The 20219-nt window shown below is 42.8% G+C and overlaps 1 protein-coding gene and 1 non-coding gene across 2 annotated transcripts in view; both read left to right on the top strand.

Moving 5' to 3' along the window:
• GPC6 (glypican 6) overlaps positions 1-20219 on the top strand; it is a 1045088-nt gene that overhangs the window by 781 nt on the left and 1024088 nt on the right. The gene's annotated exons all lie outside the window — the stretch shown is intronic.
• Positions 463-564, top strand: LOC143986251 (U6 spliceosomal RNA). The gene has a single exon (XR_013276463.1). It is a non-coding gene; the product is annotated as a U6 spliceosomal RNA (small nuclear RNA).

The following is a 20219-nucleotide window of genomic DNA, read 5'->3' as shown; positions in this document are numbered from 1 at the left end:
GCCATGAGAATTCTATTGATTTTTTTTTGGCACAAGAGTTCCTGCGTCAATGTTCAGTAAAATGCTTGCGTTAGATGCGTTTAAATGCGTGAACCAGCTCATTGTCGTCTTGCTCTGTTTTTAATCCCAAAATGCACTTTTTGCTTCTATGTATAGCCGTGTATGTGCATAAAATGCATGTCCTCAGGTGCAGATTTTTCAGTTTTTGGTTACACATTTGAATGCAGTGCATGTTTACACACCTGTGTGCATGTCCCCATTGAAACAATACATCTGCATTAAGATCCACTAAAAAAAATGAGTTGCATTTTTTTATTAACTAATGGGGTTAATTACTAAAACTGGAGAAAAATCAGGCTGACTTCTGCAAAGAAACCAATCGGCTTCTAATATCAGCTTGTTCAATTAAGCTTTGGCAATAAAACCTGGAAGCTGATTGGGTTCTATGCAAAAGTGAGCCTAGCCTCGTTTCGGCAGGACATATACTAAAATTGGAATGATACAGAGAAGATTAGCATGGCCCCTGCGCAAAAGTGAGCCTGATTTTGCACTTTCCAGCTTTAGTAAATAAACCCCTATATGTGTGTGTGTGTGTGTGTACCTTTTTTAAAGTAGATGTAAGCCCAATCGCTAAAAATATACATGTACCCTTAAAGCGGATATAAAGCCAATCACTAAAAATGTGCATGTACCCTTCAAGTAGATCTAAACCAAATACAAAAAATATGCATGTACCCTTAAAGTAGATGTAAGCCCAATCACTAAAAATATGCATGTACCCTTAAATTAGATGTAAGCCCAATCACTAAAAATATGCATGTACCCTTAAAGTAGATGTAAGCCCAATCACTAAAAATATGCATGTACCCTTAAAGTAGATGTAAGCCCAATCACTAAAAATATGCATGTACCCTTAATGTAGATGTAAGCCCAATCACTAAAAATGTGCATGTACCCTTAGACTGGGTTCACACCATTGCAAATTGGATGTTGGTTCTCTGAATCCAATTCATAATAGCAGGAGATTGTGACTGGCTCTCAATGAAGCTGGTTCACGTATCTCCGCTGCGGCTTGGGTGCGAATTTGCACAGGCGTCCTGTGCGTCTTTTGGTCCGTTTCAGGTCCGAATTCAGCCCAAAATTCGGGCTGAAATTGGACCTTAAACAATGAACCAGGACGCACCGCACCCCTGCTGGGAGCCGTATGCGGCAATGGTGTGAACCCAACCTTAAAGTGGATGTAAACTCAATTACTAAAAATGTCATGTAGTCTTTATCAAAATGATACCAAAAATCGAATAATAATACGAATAATATTAAACATCCTAATAATAATCTGTGTAATTTCAAAAGTCATTTTTAATCTTTCCAAATCGACAGCTTTCATTAAAATAATACCCGGCGATCTCTCTGTGGCAGTTTTTTATTCAGGCACTTGTGTATAGGGTTCTGTATATAAAGGTTTTCTATTTATTTTTTTCTTCCTATTGATTGGACTAGCTGGACTTTTTCAACCTGCTAACTATGTAGCTAGGTAACTTTGTGTTACAGGGTGACAGTGCTGTGTCTCCCAATGGCTGTCCTGCTTGGTCACCATGTCACATGGGCTTTTATTGGAAACTTGAAGCAGATGTGCCGAAACGAATTGCACATGCATGTTCCACCGTTGTCACCATCTTGATAAATGACATGTAGCCAATGCTGGAGATGCATGCATGTAGACGGTAAATGGCTGCAAAAGGCTGGGGGAGATCAGAAGCCCTACGATGCAGAAATGGATGAAAAAAGTGAAAGCAGTAAAAAAAAAAAAAAAAAAAAAAAAAAAATGAAACCTGTTTATTGTACACGAGGCTTTAGAAAAACAAATGTTATCCACTTAGGGTTTCTGTATATTTGAATCTGGCTGCTGTAAGTGCATTTATTATGTTTATTTTTGGTAGTTCCACCGATTGTGCCTGCCATCTCAGTCATCATGCTGTGCTTTCTTCTCTTCTCTTTGCTGGCATTGATGTAGACATATACTGTAGATACCCCAGTACACATCCTTCTGTGTTCAGGTATCAAAGTGATGTCAAGGTATAGCTGAAGTAAATCATGTAATGCATTTCCATTTAGTATAGCAATGATGCCTTTCGACTTAAGTTGTGCCTTTAGTTGTATTTTATATATGATCCGTTGGGGGGGTAACATTCCAAGAAGCAGCCAGACTTAATTATCCACATAACAAAAGATAAACTTCCAGTAGTGTTCCACTAGTGTGCTGTTATAGATTATGTGTCTGTCATATGTTTCTTGTTCATTGTCTGGCCACTGTATCTATTACAGCTGGATAATGTCAGCTTGGAGGTATTCTTTAACCCCGTGTGCGTCCCAGGACAATGCATCTCCTGCAGATAAATGTTCACGATCGTTTTTATTCTTCATATGTCTTTATGCTGACTAATGTCCACATTTATTCCCATATGCTAGTTTATAATGGTAAAGACAACCCATTGCAGTTGTGTACTACATAAAAAGTAAAAAAACAAAGTCATAGTAAATAAAAATAAATACAATGATAAATTCAATAAAAATAACATTTTATGATGAATATGCACAATATAATTATTTAGACTTACATTTAAAGTACTTTTTTTATATTACTAGAATACATTTTTCCCCTAGGTTAGGTTGCTTTAATGCTTTAAAACCGTGCAGTTATTAGGATAATGCTGACATTTGCCATTCGGTATGTAAGCATTCAGTAAAGGATGCAAATCTGGAATCAGTAGTGGAGCAGATATATCTGATGTATAGTACATACAAGGTACTTGTTAGGATTCCTTGAACAGCATAAACCATAAACTTCTGCCCACCAGTACTGCAGCAATCCTTCTAACGGGTCTCTATTTACACCAAAATTTCACACCATGACTGATGATAACCTATGACGCTCGCTGCCCCTCCAAGACCCTTTACGCTGCCAGGAAAAGGTATGCAGTGAGATTAACATTTCACCCTAATAGGCAGTGCTAACCACTGAAGATTACTCTGCACCCTAGAAGGCAGAGTTATGAAGTAACGATTTCTCTGCATCTTAACAAGAAGAGCTATACAGACAAAATGCCTTGCACCCCAACCATCAGAGCTGTACAGTAAAGGTTATCCCTCACTCTAACAGGCAGAGCAATGCAGTGAAAATGCCCTGCGCCCTAAACTGTAGGACTATGGTGTTACAATTACCCAGCAACCTAACACACAGAGCAATGCATTGAACATGGATCAGCACCCTAACAGGTAGAACTATGGGGTGGAGATTACCTTGTACCCTAACAGGTAGAACTATGGGATGGAGATTACCTTGTACCCTAACAGGTAGAACTATGGGATGGAGATTACCTTGTATCCCAACAGGTAGAACTATAGGATGGAGATTACCCTGCTCCCTAACTGGCAGAAGTGTGGGATGGAGATTACCTTGCACGGTAACAGGTAGAGCTATACAATGAAGATTACGCTGCACTCTAACAGGCAGAACTGTGGAAGGGAAATCACCTTGCACCATAACAGGCATAACTTTGAGATGAAAATTACCCTGCCCCATAACAGGCAGAACTATGCAATGACAATTTCCCTGCACCCTAACAGGCAGAAGTATGGGAGGGAGAATACCTTGCACCCTGACAGGCAGAAGTATGGGAGGGAGAATACCTTGCACCCTGACAGGCAGAAGTATGGGAGGGAGAATACCTTGCACCCTGACAGGCAGAAGTATGGGAGGGAGAATACCTTGCACCCTGACAGGCAGAACTATGGGGGGGGATACCTTGCACCCTAAAAGGCTGAACTATGGGATGGCAATTGCATTGCACTCTAATGCCGCGTACACACGACAGGACTTAAGTCCGGCAGACTTTCGACGGAGTTCTGACGGAGTTCTGACAGAGTTCTGACGGACTTTCCGAATGAATGGACTTGGTCACACACAATCGCACCAAAGTCCGACGGATTCGAACGTGATGACGTATGACTGGGCTAGAATAAGGAAGTTCATAGCCAGTAGCCAATAGCTGCCCTAGCGTCGGTTTTAGTCCGTCAGACTAGCACACACACGAGCGGATTTCTGGGTCCGGCAGAGTTCTGGCGGAAAAATTTGAAGCATGTTCCATTTCTAAAGTCTGTCAGACTTTTGTGAATCAAAAGTCCGTTGCAGCCCACACACGATCGAATAGTCTGCCGGAATAATTCCGTCAGACCTTTGATGTTGAAAAGTCCGGTCGTGTGTACGGGGCATAACAGACAGAACTATGAGATGGAGATTACCCTGCACCCTAACAGGCAGAACTATGGGAGGGAGAATACCTTGTATCCTAACAGACAGAACTATAGGATGGAATTACCCTGCACCCTAACAAGTAGAACTATGCAATCAAAATTACCCTGTACCCTAACAGGCAGAAGTGTGGGATGGAGATTACCCTGCCCCCTAACAGGCAGAACATTGTGATGAAGATTACCCTACTCCAAGAGCTATGCAGAAGTTAGCAGTGGTCATGCCACCTCTTATCCTGACAAGCTCCCATGACATCCATTGTGAATACTGCCTACCAATAACTCCTCTCTACCTAGTCGGTCAGTGTCAGTGTAGTAATTCCAATTATCTGCTCCTCAAAACTCACATCCATGTCTCCAGTATAACCATAGTGACATGTATGCGTCAGAGTGACAGATGATTACAGAGTAGAATGTTTCCACATGCTGACATGTAACATGTTCTGACTGTAATTTAAAAAGTGACAGTTGACACGATGTGATGTGTTCTGACCATGTGTGTTGTATTTTTATTCATTCTATCCATACACATTTTTATTACCCAGACACAGATTTTTATCTGTTGATTTTATTTTTTATTTTTTTTGTTTTTTATATAATTTCTTCATAGAAATCAAGGCATTATTAAAAACCCCAAAACAAAACAAAAAGTAAATTTTCTCACTTTTTTCTAATGCACATAAAGGTCATTTACTACAATTTACCTGACACGCCTTTGCTAGTTTTATATAAAACGTGCACCAACAGATGGTTAGATAAGGCATGAGAAAGGTGCTGCTGCAGTAATCAATAGTAAAAATGTTTTTGTTTTTGTTCTAACTACTCTAAATCAATAAAGATACATTCTAATGAGTAAAGTCAGACCTTGTACTAAGTTCAGCAAACACAATATTACATACTGTACACGCTCACTCAGTCACTATGGGATTCGTTTTCTGTATTCTGAAAAAAAACTTGATCCTGCTGTTCTCTGCTCCCACCCCCTTCCTGCCCATGTCCCCAATGCAGTTGGGGATTTACAAAGCAGCGTTAGCAAATAATGCACATGCTCTGTTTTCAGTGTGTTTTCTACCCTGAGCATTTCCTCCTTGATCACATCTGTGCAGCTCATGTGACTATGGAGTTACACGTGGGTGTATACACAGTGGTAACGACAGCCCACTCATGTCCATTAACCAGCTAAACACAATGAAGGTGGGATATTATGTCTTGATTATTGGAGGCTTCTCCTCCCTGTTACTCTAAGACACAGGCTAAAAGGGCATGAAACAGCTGGTGACTGGCAGAAATCCACCCAAACCATGTTGCCATTGCCAAAAATAATAAAGATTTTATTTCAAATACACATTTGTATGCCAATTTAAAACAGTTTATGGACATTATTTTACTCTGTATTCCAATGGCTGTTTTTTTCTTTATTTTAAACACGTGGCCATCATGAATGAATGAATGAATAAATAGCGCACAATGCGAACTGAATCGCCTCTAAGCGATTAGAAGCTCCGCCTGCCACTGTTTACTTACAGACAGGCTGGGAAAGAGCTGGGTCATGTGACAGCTGTATATCAATTAGGAAAGAAAGTGCTTAGATGTTTTAGTTTTTTTTTTTAAATTAAAATAATTACTGTGCCATCATCCACATAGAGAAAGAAAAGGGATAATTTAAATTAAACAGTATGTGTTTAGTATCACTTTAAAGCAGAGATCCCAAAAAAAAAAGAAATTTAAAGTCAGCAGCTACAAATAATGCAGCTGCTGACCTTTAATAATTGGACACTTACCTGTCCCAGGGTCCAGCGATGCAGGGAAACGAAACCCCGATCATCTCCCCCTCCTCTCTGCAGAGCCTATATTGTCACTGTGGGTGCCTGGCTGTGGCTTCACAGCCAGGCATGCAATGCGCGTATGTGTGAGCTGCTCTGCTGCTGTGACGTGTCCCAGATGATTGCCGAGAGGGAGGGGGGAGAGGTGAACTTGCCGTGGTGCCCCGAGAGGAAGTGGGAGCTATAACCCTCTAAAAAGAGGGTATCTGCTACCCCCCAAAAAAATGAAATTCCAAATGTGGCATGTCAGGGGGTCACCTTCCCTTAAAGCGGAAGTTCAATGTTTGGGTGGAACTCTGCTTTAAGCTTTTTCAAGATCCCTCTGTGAGGTCCAGTTATGTCTACAATGCAAAGGAAAGGTAAAGCAAAGCAAAGTAAGATAAGTATTTTTTCATGCATTTTATTTTTTTATTTGTTTTTATTTTTATTTCTTTAATGCACTTTTATGTTAACAGCAGGCACCTACCCATACAATCTAACTGGGTATCTACAAATGCTTGTTTAGTCCAAGTGGCCCACCTACTTGAATAGGATTTCAGTGAACTGCTGTTAAATAGAACTGATGGCAACTGAAAAAAGAACCATCTGGACAAACTTTTGAAAAAAGGATCACTGATCCATCTGTAAATTGCAGAAGGAACTCTTCCTAGAGAGTACTAGGTGGACAGTTGGCATAACGGAGAGGGATTAAAATCTTGCACTATTTTTGAACCTTTTTGGTGAATAAAATGGCTCAGCATACATGACAAATACCGTACTTGTAGTATTATAGATTATTGGATCCTTTTCTGTAGTAGCTGTAGACAAGCAGATACCTCTGAGAACAATAAGTGGAGAGATATCTGCATTGGGATGTGCCAATATATTCACATGGCGCTGCCAGCAGGACTGTATTTCTTAAAATGGCATTTATGGGCACATGCCTGGGGCAGCACAAAGCTTCATAATATACAAATACATAAGTTCCAATCATACCTGTGACCCAGTCATTTCATGACTGTGACAAAAATGACACCTTGGTTGCAGCACTGTGGTGTGGGATAAAACAGACAGCGAGGAGATGACAACCTCATCACCATTTGACAAATGCCTATGAAAGCAATCTACTGCAGATCTGTCTCAGTTCTGATGGGCTGCAAGGTCTGGTCTGCCACAGGTGTAAAGTAAGCCTAAGTGTGGGGGGGGGGGGGGGGGGGGGAAATCTAACAGGGGTTCTTATACTTCCACACTTTATCTAAAACTACAAATGCTTTGCCTGGACATACTCTTTAACCCCTTGCCGACCGGCTTACGCTGATATACGTCAGCAGAATGGCATGTACAGGCATATTAACGTACCTGTATGTTTCCTTTTAAGACGTGGCATTGTGGATGCACCCGCTGCGAGCTCCGTGAGTGTGATCGCACTCGATGTCCACGGGGATACCCGCGATCGTCTAACGGAGAGGAAGAATGGGGAAATTCTAATGTAAACAAGCATCTCCCCGTTCTGCCTAATGACAGGACACTGATCACAGCTCCCTGTGATCGGGAGTGGTGATCAGAGTCGTGTCACACGTAGCCCATCCCCCTACAGTTAGAACACATCCCTAGGACACACTTAAAGTGGTTTGGTACCTAAAAATGAAAGTTCATGTTATTAAAATCAACAGTTAGCATACTTACCTAAACGAACCCTGAAAAAAAAAATTATTATTTACTTACCTTTTATTTCTGATGTTTCAGCTGACTTCCGGGTTCTCCTCCCGTGGGAGTAGGCGTGGCTATCGTCCTCGCAATGGTCCCTGGGAAATTTCCCAAGAATCCATGGGGGACAATGAAAGTTTTTCTTTCCTTGTCACTGCTCTCACTGAGCATGTGCAAGATGGAGCGGAGCATGCTGGGAGCCAGACGTCATCATATACCAGGAAGTAAATGCCTGTGGGCTGCAGACGCCCACAGTTAAAATGGAAAATGCCAGAGCAGGTTTTTATAAGTCATCCTGAAGAAAAGATTCGTCGCGCCGGGGGTCAAATAAACGCCGGACGTGGATGCCAATCGAAGCTAGCACTCGCCCACCAGTGAGACAGGTAAGAAAAAAATAAAAAAAGAGCGGAATCCCACTTTAACCCCTGCAGCGCCCCCTACTAGTTAACCTCTTCACTGCCAGTCACATTTGCACAGTAATCAGTACATTTTTAATCTCACTGTTCGCTGTATAAATGTGAATGGTCCCAAAATAGCTCCATAATGTCACAGTCATGATACAAATTGTATATCATCGCCATTACTAGTAAAAAATAAATAAAATAAAAATGCCATAAAACTATCCCCTATTTTAGACGCTATACCTTTTGCGCAAACCAATCAATAAATGCTTTTTTTTAACCAAAAATATGTAGAAGAATACATATCGGCCTAAACTGAGGAAAATAAATGTTTTTTTATATATTTTTTGGGGGATATTTATTATAGAAAAAAATAAAAAATGTGTTTTGTTTTGTTTTTCAAAATTGTCGCTCTCTTTTTGTTTATAGTGCAAAAAATAAAAACCACAGAGGTGATCAAATACCACCAAAAGAAAGCTCTATTTGTGGGGGGAAAAAAGGACGTCACTTTTGTTTTGGGAGCCACGTTGCACGACCGCGCAATTGTCAGTTAAAGCAACGCAGTGCCGAATCATAAAAAAAAAATGCTCTGGTGTTTGGCCAGCCAAATGGTCCGGGGCTGAAGTGGTTAAAGTGGAACTGTGGATCTAAAACTAAAAAGTATCAATTACCTTCCTCATTGCACTCCTACAATCTTCTGTACCCTTAGCTATGTGTGTAGAAAGTACCATTTTGGAATCGGCCATGTGCTGGGATGAAAAACCCCCATAATTGCATCATCACACGCCAGCCAATCAAACCAGCACTACGACTGAGTCAGAGAACAGAGACAAACAATGAAAATATCAGAATTCAGGCTATGTTTTCGGGAGGAAAGCAATGGCAGCCTTCTTATTTCTCAATTAAAGTGGAAGTAAACTCCCCTATCGTTTTCAGCCAAGGAAGCTGCCATCTTTGCCTCTGTTTAATCTTCAACTGCTATGGTGCTGCACATGTGATTCGTTATGACACCAGCCATTGGATGGTTTGATAGTTTGGCTGAGAGCACAGCCAATGTGCAGTTAGCATTCCCGGCATGCTGTTTAAATCCATGGGTTTACTTCCACTTTAATGCCAGGTGTAATTTAAATAGTTTTTTCTCCCTTTCACATACGCACTTGCAGGCTTTTGAAATATCTATTGTAGTCTATGAGAAATGGCACTCGTCCTTTTAACTACTGAAAAATACTGTTTTGCTTTAAACACTTATTACATTATTTTACCCGTGTTATTGGGCAAAACCTGGTGTTTAAAGCAGCTTGTGTTGTGTTTATTGAGAATCCAAGGCATTTCTGTTCATAGGTCCCAAGGCAGTCACACGGGGGTGGCGCAGCTGTAGGAACGCTTATGTTTTTACCTGTAAGCTGGTACGTTGTATTATTGGTTATTAGGGCAGCAAAGGGGATTATTTTGCTAGGCTCACTCATAGGTTTTCATTGTTCATCTGAATTTGAAAAAGGTTGAGCATTGTGCAGAGGGGAAATTTAATTGAGTCCCTGTACCAATTTGTGTTATACCATGCATATATATTGTGGCGCACAAACTAAGCAGAGAAAGTCTCTGGGAATTTAGATAACAAAGTAAAGTAAATGCCTTAGGCAAGTTTGTAAAGCATTGAAAATCCCAGATCTGAAGGTTTCTTAAATGAAATATTCCCTGAAATGGCAATACCATATGTTAAACACAAAGCATACTTGTTTGACTATTGTATTTGTTTTTGTTATCATTGGTAAAGCACTAGAAAGGCAGTTTTATGGCTGACATTGCCCTTGACAAACTTAAAATTGTGAAAAATTGTGTATATTGGCAACTGAACCAATGCTGGTCCTACTGAAAGAAACACTGGGACTTTTTTTTTTCTCTAGCAGCATCCTATGGGGATGGACAGGACAGTTGTCTTACCTCCTCTTATTTGTCCTCAACCTATTAATGGTTTTCCCCAGTGCCTGGATTAGAGGTGTGGTACTTAACATCCAAGAGGTGGTTTAAAGTAGAACATATTAGACTGTGGAAATCTTAGATCACCTGTAAGGTTTTTTCATTGCTTGAATGCAAGTGATTGTTCATTGCTTCAATAGTATACAAGCTCTTGGAGGGGATGATAAGGGACTATATGCAAGATTTTAGTAATGAGAACGGTATCGTTAGCAGTAATCAGCATGGATTCATGAAAAATCCTTTTTCCCAAACCAATCTATTAACCTTCTATGAGGAGGTGAGTTGCCATCTAGATGAAGGAAGGCCTGTAGACTTTATGTATCTGAATTTTGCAAAAGCATTTGACACAGTTCCCCATAAAAGTTTATCGTACAAAAAAAGGTCTGTTGGCATGGACCATAGGGTGAGTAAATGGATTGAAAACTGGCTACAAAGGCGAGTTCAGAGGGTGGTGATAAATGGGGAGTACTCGGAATGGTCGGGTGGGTATTGTGGGTCCCCCAGGGTTCTGTGCTGGGACCAATCCTATTTAATTTGTTAATAAATGACCTGGAGGATGGGGTAAACAGTTCAATACTAAGCTAAGCAGGGCAATAACTTCTCTGCAGGATGTGTAAACCTTGTAAAAAGATCTGAATAAATTAATGGGGTGGGCAATTACATTGCAAATGAGGTTTAATGTAGAAAAATGTAAAATAATGCATTTGGGTGGCAAAAATATGATTACAATTTATACACTGGGAGGAGAACCTCTGGGGGAATCTAGGATGGAAAAGGACTTGAGGGTCCTAGTAGATGATAGGCTCAGCAATGGCATACAATGCCAAGCTGTTACTAACAAAGCAAACAGAGCATTAACCCCCCCTGGCGGTATTCCCGAATCTGGCTCGGGGTGAAAATTCAGAACCATTAGCGGTAAACCCCTGAGCCAGACTCGGGATCGCATCGCAGGATCCAGGATGAGTATGCTTACCTTATCCCCTGGATCCAGCGATGTCTCCCCACAGTGTGAGCGGCTCGTCCTCCGCTCGATCTATCACAGAGCTGAGCTCCGTTCCCTGCGAACGTTGCGACTCACGGGGATGGAGAACGGCGCCAAATTCAAAAAGTGAAACGCACACACATTACATATAGTATACTGTAATCTTACAAATTACATTGCTGTATGAAATTATTTCACACCCCTTTTGTCCCTAGTGGTCTGCCCAGTGTCCTGCATGCAGTTTTATATTATAAAAACTGTTCTTTATGCCTGGAAACTGGAGATTGTCCATAGCAACCAAAACCGTCCCTTTACATCAAAAGTGCTTTTAGACCAGCTAGAAAACGGTGATAATAAATTAGAATCACTCGCAGAATTGAGCGATAGTGATTTGTGGGGAGATCCGTCATCAAATACTGAAAAGTAATGACAGCGACAATTCTGCAAATGAGTAAATTTTCAGTGTTTTTGAATTGATGACATTATTGAATAATTTTTATTATTATTTGGTATAATTATTTATAGTTATTTATTATATTTTAATTTATGATTTTGTTTTTCAAATTTTATCATACCCGGGATGTCTACTAGACTCTTGTTTGGACAGATTTAAGTGAGTTATGCCTGAGAATTACAGGTCTACAGTATAAAACGCAAAATTTCCATGCAAAACATTGTACCGCTTTCAGCACCTAAAATCCGACATAATTATACCGCCAGGGAGGTTAAAAGGAGATTAACTCCAGAGATGAAACAATAATTCTCCCACTCTACAAGACTCTGGTCCGGCCACACCTGGAGTTTGCTGTCCAGTTCTGGGCACCAGTCCTAAGGAAGGATGTACTGGAAATGGAGCCAGTACAAAGAAAGGCAGCAAAGCTAATATAATAAAGGGTCTGGAGGATATTAGTTATGAGGAAAGGTTGCGAGCACTGAACTTATTCTCTCTGGAGAAGAGATGCTTGAGAGGGGATATGATTTCAATATACAAGTACCATACTGGTGACCCCACAATAGGGATAAAACTTTTTTGTGGAAGGGAGTTTAACAAGACACGTGGCCACACAAAAATAGAAGAAAAGAGGTTAAACCTTAAACTACATAGAGGGTTCTTTACTGTAAGAGCGGCAAGGATGTGGAATTCCCTTCCGCAGGCAGTGGTCTCAGCAGGGAGCATCGATAGTTTCAAAAAACTATTAGATAAGCACCTGAACGACCACAACATACAGGGATATACAATGTAATACTGACATATAATCACACATATAGGTTGAACTTGATGGACTTGTGTCTTTTTTCAACCTCACCTACTATGTAACTATGAATGAAGAAAAAGTTCAAAATCAGTTTCTCAACCTTCTTCATGGCACCCTTTAAAAGTATGCAAAACCTCAAGGCACCCAAGTCTAATATATTGAAAACATAAATAATACTGTTGGGAAACCTTGGCCTGGGAGAATGCACACAACCACCTTGATCAAATTATCTGAACATCTGATGACCCCCTTCATATCAGAGCCCCCCCCCACCCCCATACATGAGAAGCTCTCATCACATCAGTCGCCCCCTCTTCACAGAGCTCCACAGTTACACAGTTGCTTCTTCACATCAGAGCCCTTCTTTTGGCTCCATCAACACGGCAGAAGTTGGAAGATGGAGTAGGTCTGTCTTCACCTCAATGCTGTGGGCGGCTCAGCATGCCACCTGCCCTTGATTAGAGTCATGTGTTGCCATGGTGTGGGCAACCAGCCATCCGTCATCGCCACAACAATAAATAACAGCATCTGGCCTTAAGCATCTTTTGGTTGTTATGGTCCTGGCGGTTTCCCCATTTGGAAAATGTTTTGATTTTTGACCACTTTGCCATGATGACAGTGGTCACCAGTTAAGATAGTGTAAGTAGAGCTCCTGAACAAGACATGATCAGCAAACACTGAACTTAAAGCGATTGTAAACAATCACCTTCTTAAACAACCGATTCAAATTCAAAATAGAAATAAAAGGTAAAAGTGATCACATTCCCTCTGTTCTCAGCTGCATAAGAGTTGGGGAGGAGAAGCAGCAGTACACTTGCTGCTGTATCCTGGGCCAGCACTTTGGGGGGGGGGGCAACACGGAAAGAGTCCCCACCAGCTTGGGCTAGTGTAGCACCAGTCTTATGGGGTGGACTGGGCTGTGAGGCAAATTAGTCTAGCGCCCCATACAATGGCCACACTGCTTCCTGTATGCGGACGGCCAGCATTCCGCAACGGGGGGGGGGGGGGGTTGCTGCTTCTAATTTTTACTGTCCTATCATCCTGGACCACAAACCTTCCTCACTGTGCTATATGTTTTCTGCTGAACCTTTGGCATGGTTATATCTTATTAGTCCTCTCCATAAAACTATCAGAAATTTCAGCTTAAAGTAGAACTATATGCAACACTTTTTTTCATTTTGGATAGAATAAGGGAGGGTTATAGCCCCTGTCTGTTTATTTTTTACCATCCCTGTCCCATTGCAGAGATTTCCCTTCACTTCCTGCCCCATAGCCACACAGAAAGTGAGAGGAAATATATGCAAATTAAGGGAATCTATTGCCCCCCCCCCCCCCCCCCCGGCCCTCAGAATGAGTGTCCCCACTCCAAAAATTTCAGGTCTTAAACAGCAAGGGGTGTGGCCTTGACAGTAAAGGAGGGTCATATTTAAATTAGGCAGTACATGAGTTTAGTCAAGCCCAGGGCAGCACAAAACTTAAATACACTACTGAGTACACTGAGCTTCCCAGTGAATGGCTGTGCCGCGGGGGCATATCGGACAAGTCTGATCATTGGAGGAGAGTACACTGAGTTCCCAGCATAGCTAACAAACTGACCACAGTGTGCTCTTCTGCTTAGTGTGGTCAGTTTTTCATAGAAAAGCAAGGGGACTAGCAGGAACACCAGGGATTTCACATAAAGAAAGCAATACAAAGAGAACAGGATACTTTCTCATACAAGTACATGGTACAACATGCACAAATCAGGAACATTAAGTGCTGGGGTAAAAAAATACTTTAACCACTTTCAGACCGGACCATTTTGCTGGTAAATGACCAGAGGTCTTTTTACACTTTGGCACTGCGGTGCTTTAACTGGTAATTGCGCGGTCATGCAATGTTGTACCCAAACAAAATTTGCGTCCTTTTCTTCCCACAAATAGAGCTTTCTTTTGATGGTATTTGATTGCCTCTGCGATTTTTATTTTTTGCGATATAAACGTAAAAAGACCGCAAATTTTGAAAAAAAATGATATTTTCTACTTTTTGTTATTAGAAAAATCCAATAAACTCAATTTTAGTCATACATTTAGGCCAAAATGTATTCAGCCACATGTCTTTGGTAAAAAAAAAGTCAATAATTGTATATTTATTGGTTTGCGCAAAAGTTGTCACATCTACAAACTAAGGTACGTTTTCTGGAATTTACGCAGCTTTTAGTTTACGACTGCCTATCTCATTTCTTGAGGTGCTAAAATGGCAGGGCAGTACAAAACACCCCCAAATGACCCCATTTTGGAAAGTAGACACCCTAAGGAAATTGATAAGTGGCATGTTGAGCCCATTGAATATTTTATTTTTTTGCCTCAAGCGATTGAATAATGACAAAAAAAAAAATTTTTTTTTTTTTTACACAAAGTTGTCACTAAATGATATATTGCTCACACATGCTATGGGCGTATGTAAAAATGACACCCCAAAATAAATTCTGCTGCTTCTCCTGAGTACGGGGATACCACATATGTGGGACTTTTTGGGAGCCTAGCCGCGTACGGGGCCCCGAAATCCAAGCACCGCCTTCAGGCTTTCTAAGGGCGTAAATTTTTGAGTTCACTTCTCACTACCTATTACAGTTTTGAAGGCCATAAAATGCCAAGATGGCACAAAACCCCCACAAATGACCCCATTTTAGAAAGTAGACACCCCAAGCTATTTGCTGAGAGGCATGTTGAGTTCATGGAATATTTTATATTTTGCCACAAGTTGTGGGAAAATTACAAACTTTTTTTTTTTTTTTTTTTTTTTTTTCACAAAGTTGTCACTAAATGATATATTGCTCATGCATGCCATGGGCATATGTGAAATGACACCCCAAAATAAATTCTGCTGCTTCTCCTGAGTACGGGGATACCACATATGTTGGACTTTTTGGGAGCCTAGCTGCGTACGGGGCCCCGAAAACCAAGCACCGCCTTCAGGCATTCTAAGGGCGTTACAGTTTTGAAGGCCATAAAATGCCAAGATGGCACAAACCCCCCCCAAATGACCCCATTTTGGAAAGTAGACACCCCTAAATTTAGGGGTACACTAGTGAGACTAGGTAATAAATGGCGGGTGCCCTGAAACTATAAAAAAATAACTAACCAACCAGCGTCACCTGTAACAGTTATATGGTGATCACTGGTGAAAGGGTTAACTAGGGGGCAATCAGGGGGCTTTATGCGGTAGTATATGGGGGTCCCTGGCGCTATAAAAAGCTGCGGCGAACCTAAATACCTACCTACCTGCCTAACTAGCGTCACCTGTGACACTAATACAGCGATCAGAAAAACGATCGCTTATTAGGCTGGGTTCACACTGGAGCGATGCGGGAACGCCACGAATGCGCGGCGGGTTCCCGCATCGCATGCCTCCCGGCGGCAGTTCACACTGCCCTATGCGAACTGCTGGGAGTGTCAGTGAAATGTTAATGACACCCCCAGATCAGTTCGCATATCGCAGTGCGATCTGCAAACTTGGATCGCATGGTGTGAACACCCATGCGATCCGATTCTGCTGCGGACCAAAAAAAGGGTCCCGTGCGAGTTTGCGGCGGGTGCGGCGGGTGCGACACGAATTCAGCCATACTATCTGTATAGCTGAACTCAAATCGCACAGAGATCGGATGTGATTTGCACTGCAGTGCGGTGCGAATCACATCCGTTCTCATAAACCGCTGCAATGTGAACCCAGCCTTAGTGACACTGGCGACGGGGGGTGATCACGGGGTTAAACCTTTATTGGGGGGGTTAGGGGGGTACCTTAGAACTAAAGGGGGCTAACCCTAGCTGCCCTAACAGTTATTAGTCACAAATGACACCCGCCGGGTGATCAGGGGGTTAAACCTTTATTAGGTAATAAATGGCGGGTGCCCTGAAACTATAAAAAAATAACTAACCAACCAGCGTCACCTGTAACAGTTATATGGTGATCACTGGTGAAAGGGTTAACTAGGGGGCAATCAGGGGGCTTTATGCGGTAGTATATGGGGGTCCCTGGCGCTATAAAAAGCTGCGGCGAACCTAAATACCTACCTGCCTAACTAGCGTCACCTGTGACACTAATACGGCGATCAGAAAAATGATCGCTTATTAGGCTGGGTTCACACTGGAGCGATGCGGAAACGCCGCAAATCCGCGGCGGGTTCCCGCATCGCATGCCTCCCGGCGGCAGTTCACACTGCCCTATGCGAACTGCTGGGAGTGTCAGTGAAATGTTACTGACACCCCCAGATCAGTTCGCATATCGCAGTGCGATCTGCAAACTCGGATCGCATGGTGTGAACACCCATGCGATCCGATTCTGCTGCGGGCCAAAAAAAGGGTCCCGTGCGAATTTGCGGCGGGTGCGGCGGGTGTGGCGGGTGCGGCGAATGGCTGATTTCGAATCGCACAGAGATCGGATGTGATTTGCACTGCAGTGCGGTGCGAATCACATTCGTTCTCATAAACCGCTGCAATGTGAACCCAGCCTTAGTGACACTGGCGACGGGGGGTGATCACGGGGTTAAACCTTTATTGGGGGGGTTAGGGGGGTACATTAGAACTAAAGGGGGCTAACCCTAACTGCCCTAACAGTTATTACAGTCACAAATGACACCAATGCAAAAAAAAAAAAAAAAAATGACATTGGTGTCACTGTGACTGGGGGGGCAGGGGTAATTGGGGGGGTGATCGGGGGGGGGGGGGGTGTGAGTGTGCCTGGCATGTTCTACTGTGTGTGTAGAGTGTTGGTGCAACTCACCGATCCGCTCTCCTCCGTGTCGGAACGAAAAATACCGACACGGAGGAGAGAATACATCACTTCCTCTCCTGTGTTTACATTACAGGAGAGGAAGTGATGTCACGGGGGATTTCTATTCGTCGGGAGCGATCGCGAGGGGGTGGCCATGAATGAATGGCCGCCCCCTCGTCCCGGATCGCTCCCGGACGAAAACCGACCGCCGCAGGCACCGGGCGGGGGCCCGATCGGGCCCCCGACCCGCGGGAGGCAAGGGACGTACATGTAAGCCCTTATGCCTGCCCGTGCCATTCTGCCGACGTACATCGGCGTGCGGCGGTCGGCAACTGGTTAAAGTGATTGTAAAGCCTCATTTTTTTATTATCCAAAAATAACAAACATGTTATACTTACCTGCTTTGTGTAGTGGATTTGCACAGAGCAGCCCGGATCCTCCTCTTCTCAGGTCCCTCTACGGCTCTCCTGGCCCCTCCCTCCTTTTGAGTGCCCCCACAGCAAGCAGCTTGCCATGTGGGCATCCAAGCCGAGTCACAGCCCTCTGTATCCTTTCAGACACGCAGCCCTGGTTTGGCCCCCTCTCTCCTGATTGGCTAACTAACTTTGATTAACAGCCACGGGAGCCAATGGCGCTGCTGCTGTGGTTTAGCCAATCAGGAGTAGCGTCCCGGACGGCCGAGGAAATCGTGGACATCACTGGAGAGATATGAGGCTCAAGTAAGTATTAGGGGGTGCTGGAGCCCCTGCTGCACATAGAATGCATTAAAAAAAAACTGACTTTACAACCCCTTTAAGTTCTGACTCTACCAGACTCTATCCCAGATAAAGAGATAAAAAATAATATTTTGGCTGGAGTTCTACATTAATCTCCAAAATCAAATTGAGCAAAACACTCATTATTACAACTAGTCACCTTTTATGCTCGCTTACTGAAAATCTTGATATCAGCCAAATGCTCTTTATGTTTGTAAGTAGCAAACAGAGATGGCTGCATACCTGTAAATTATGATTTTGTTTATCTTGTGGTTTTCTAACTAGACTGATTTCAGGAGGCTGCTGATGATGGCACAGTGTTGCATGAATGATAAACCCTCCTACCAACCACAGGTGTCACAGCCCACTTAAAGGGGAGCTCCAGTCTGGAAAAAATTTAATCAGCAGCTACAAATACTGTAGCTGTTTACTTTTAATATAAGGACACTTACCTGTCCAGGGTTCTTGCAATGTTGGCACTCTGAGCCGATTCGTCAATCGGCTTTGGGTGCAGGCGCTGGCATTGTAAGTAAGGGAAACCAGCAGTGAAGTCTGCTGGCTTCACAGCCAGTTTCCTACTGCGCATGCACAAGTTGCGCTGCACTTTCTGAATGGTCCTATCATATTCTGGGAGACACACAGGTCCCAGAAGGCAGCGGGGGGTAAAGGCTGAGTTGGCTGGATATGTCGTACATCACTGATTGTCAATCTTACTCAGGAGTGGGTACCTGCCAAAACCAGGTACCCGATTTCCCCCCCCCCCCCCCCCCAAAAAGTTTAGTCCTTAAAAGTATGGTTATTCAAATACACTGGTATGAATAAGAAAATAAGTACAATGAGAAGCTTTACCTTTATTGGTTACTCTAGTACTTAATCACATTGTATTACTGGCTGTACTAATGAAACAGAGAATGTGATATCTAATTTCACTGAGCATGTATTATATGATATTGCAGTGTTTACCTAAAGTATATCTATATCAACTTGGGCTCCCCCCACACTACAAGGGTTAAATGCTGGTTTATGCTTAGGGTACTAGCAAAAAAATGGTTTACTTTCATCATCTCTCACTCTACCGTCAGCTGGCGCTCTACTCTTCTACCTGACATTTTGGTCCATAGGCAGAACCTGAAAATGTATTACAGTACGTTCTTGAACAGCAGAAAGTACAATATAAAGGTTACAGTATAAAAAGACAACATCATTGGAGGCAGTGTTCTGATCAATGGCTCTCTTGCTGAAGGGTTTACAAGAACTGTAGTATTCAGTTTTATTACAATAAGCAAAGCAGCTTTACTCGGTTTGTCTGGTGCTTTCAGTATTTATTAGAATACATCATAGGTTTAAATGAACAGTGCTAACACTCAATTCTTGGCTACTCTCCATAAAATTCAGACAAGCCCTTGAAGATTTCACCTCACTCTCTGCCCCTGCGAAAATTGGATTTTGAAAATTTTAGGTTGTCGTAGAAACAAGGATTGGTGATAGCTTCAGTGGAGAAACCTTTTTCCCCATGATAACTGTAATGCCGCGTCCACACGACCAGCCTTTTTGACGGACTTGGTCGGGTGGACAGTCCGACGGACTTTGCAGCTGAGGTCCTCACTCCAAAAGTCAGACGGAATCAAACGTGATGACATAGAATAAGGAAGTTCATAGCCAGTAGCCAATAGCTGCCCTAGCGTCGGTTTTAGTCCATCGGACTAGCACACAGACGACCGTATTTTTCGACCAGACTCGAGTCTGTCGGAAAGAGCCCACACGCGATCGAATTGTCTGGATTCCAGTCCGCCGGACCAAATCCATCAAAGTCCGGGCGTGTGTACGCGGCATTACGGGAGAGAATTTCCTCTCACTTTCTGTTGTCTCCTTCAGTTTGTAAGTATGTAATTCAGATGTTTGTAAATTGGGGACTGTCTGGAGTAAGAATACAGTTACATGTATTAAAAGCATTTAAAGCGGTTGTAAATCCCGCTTTATTGTTTTTGCCCACAGGAAAGCCTATAATAAGACCCCTTTCACACTGGGGCGCTTTGCAGGTGCTACAGCACTAAAAATAGTGCATGCAAAGCACCCTGAAAGAGCCACTTCTCACACTCCAGTGTGAAAGCCCTCTGGCTTTCACACTGGAGTGGTGTGCTGGCAGGACAGTAAAAAAAGTCCCGCTAGCAGCATCCTTGGAGCGGTGTGTGTACTGCTCCTTCACCGCGCCTGCCCATTGAAATGAGTGGGGCAGCGCAGCTATACTGCCGGCAAAGTGCCACTGCAGCAGCGCT

Source organism: Lithobates pipiens, unplaced genomic scaffold (assembly GCF_037356315.1).
Source record: "Lithobates pipiens isolate NorthernLeopardFrog02 unplaced genomic scaffold, aLitPip1_a1.2 Scaffold_16, whole genome shotgun sequence".
Classification (NCBI taxonomy): domain Eukaryota; kingdom Metazoa; phylum Chordata; class Amphibia; order Anura; family Ranidae; genus Lithobates; species Lithobates pipiens.
Note: the sequence above shows the minus strand (reverse complement) of the source record. Positions and strands in the feature narration are given on the sequence as shown.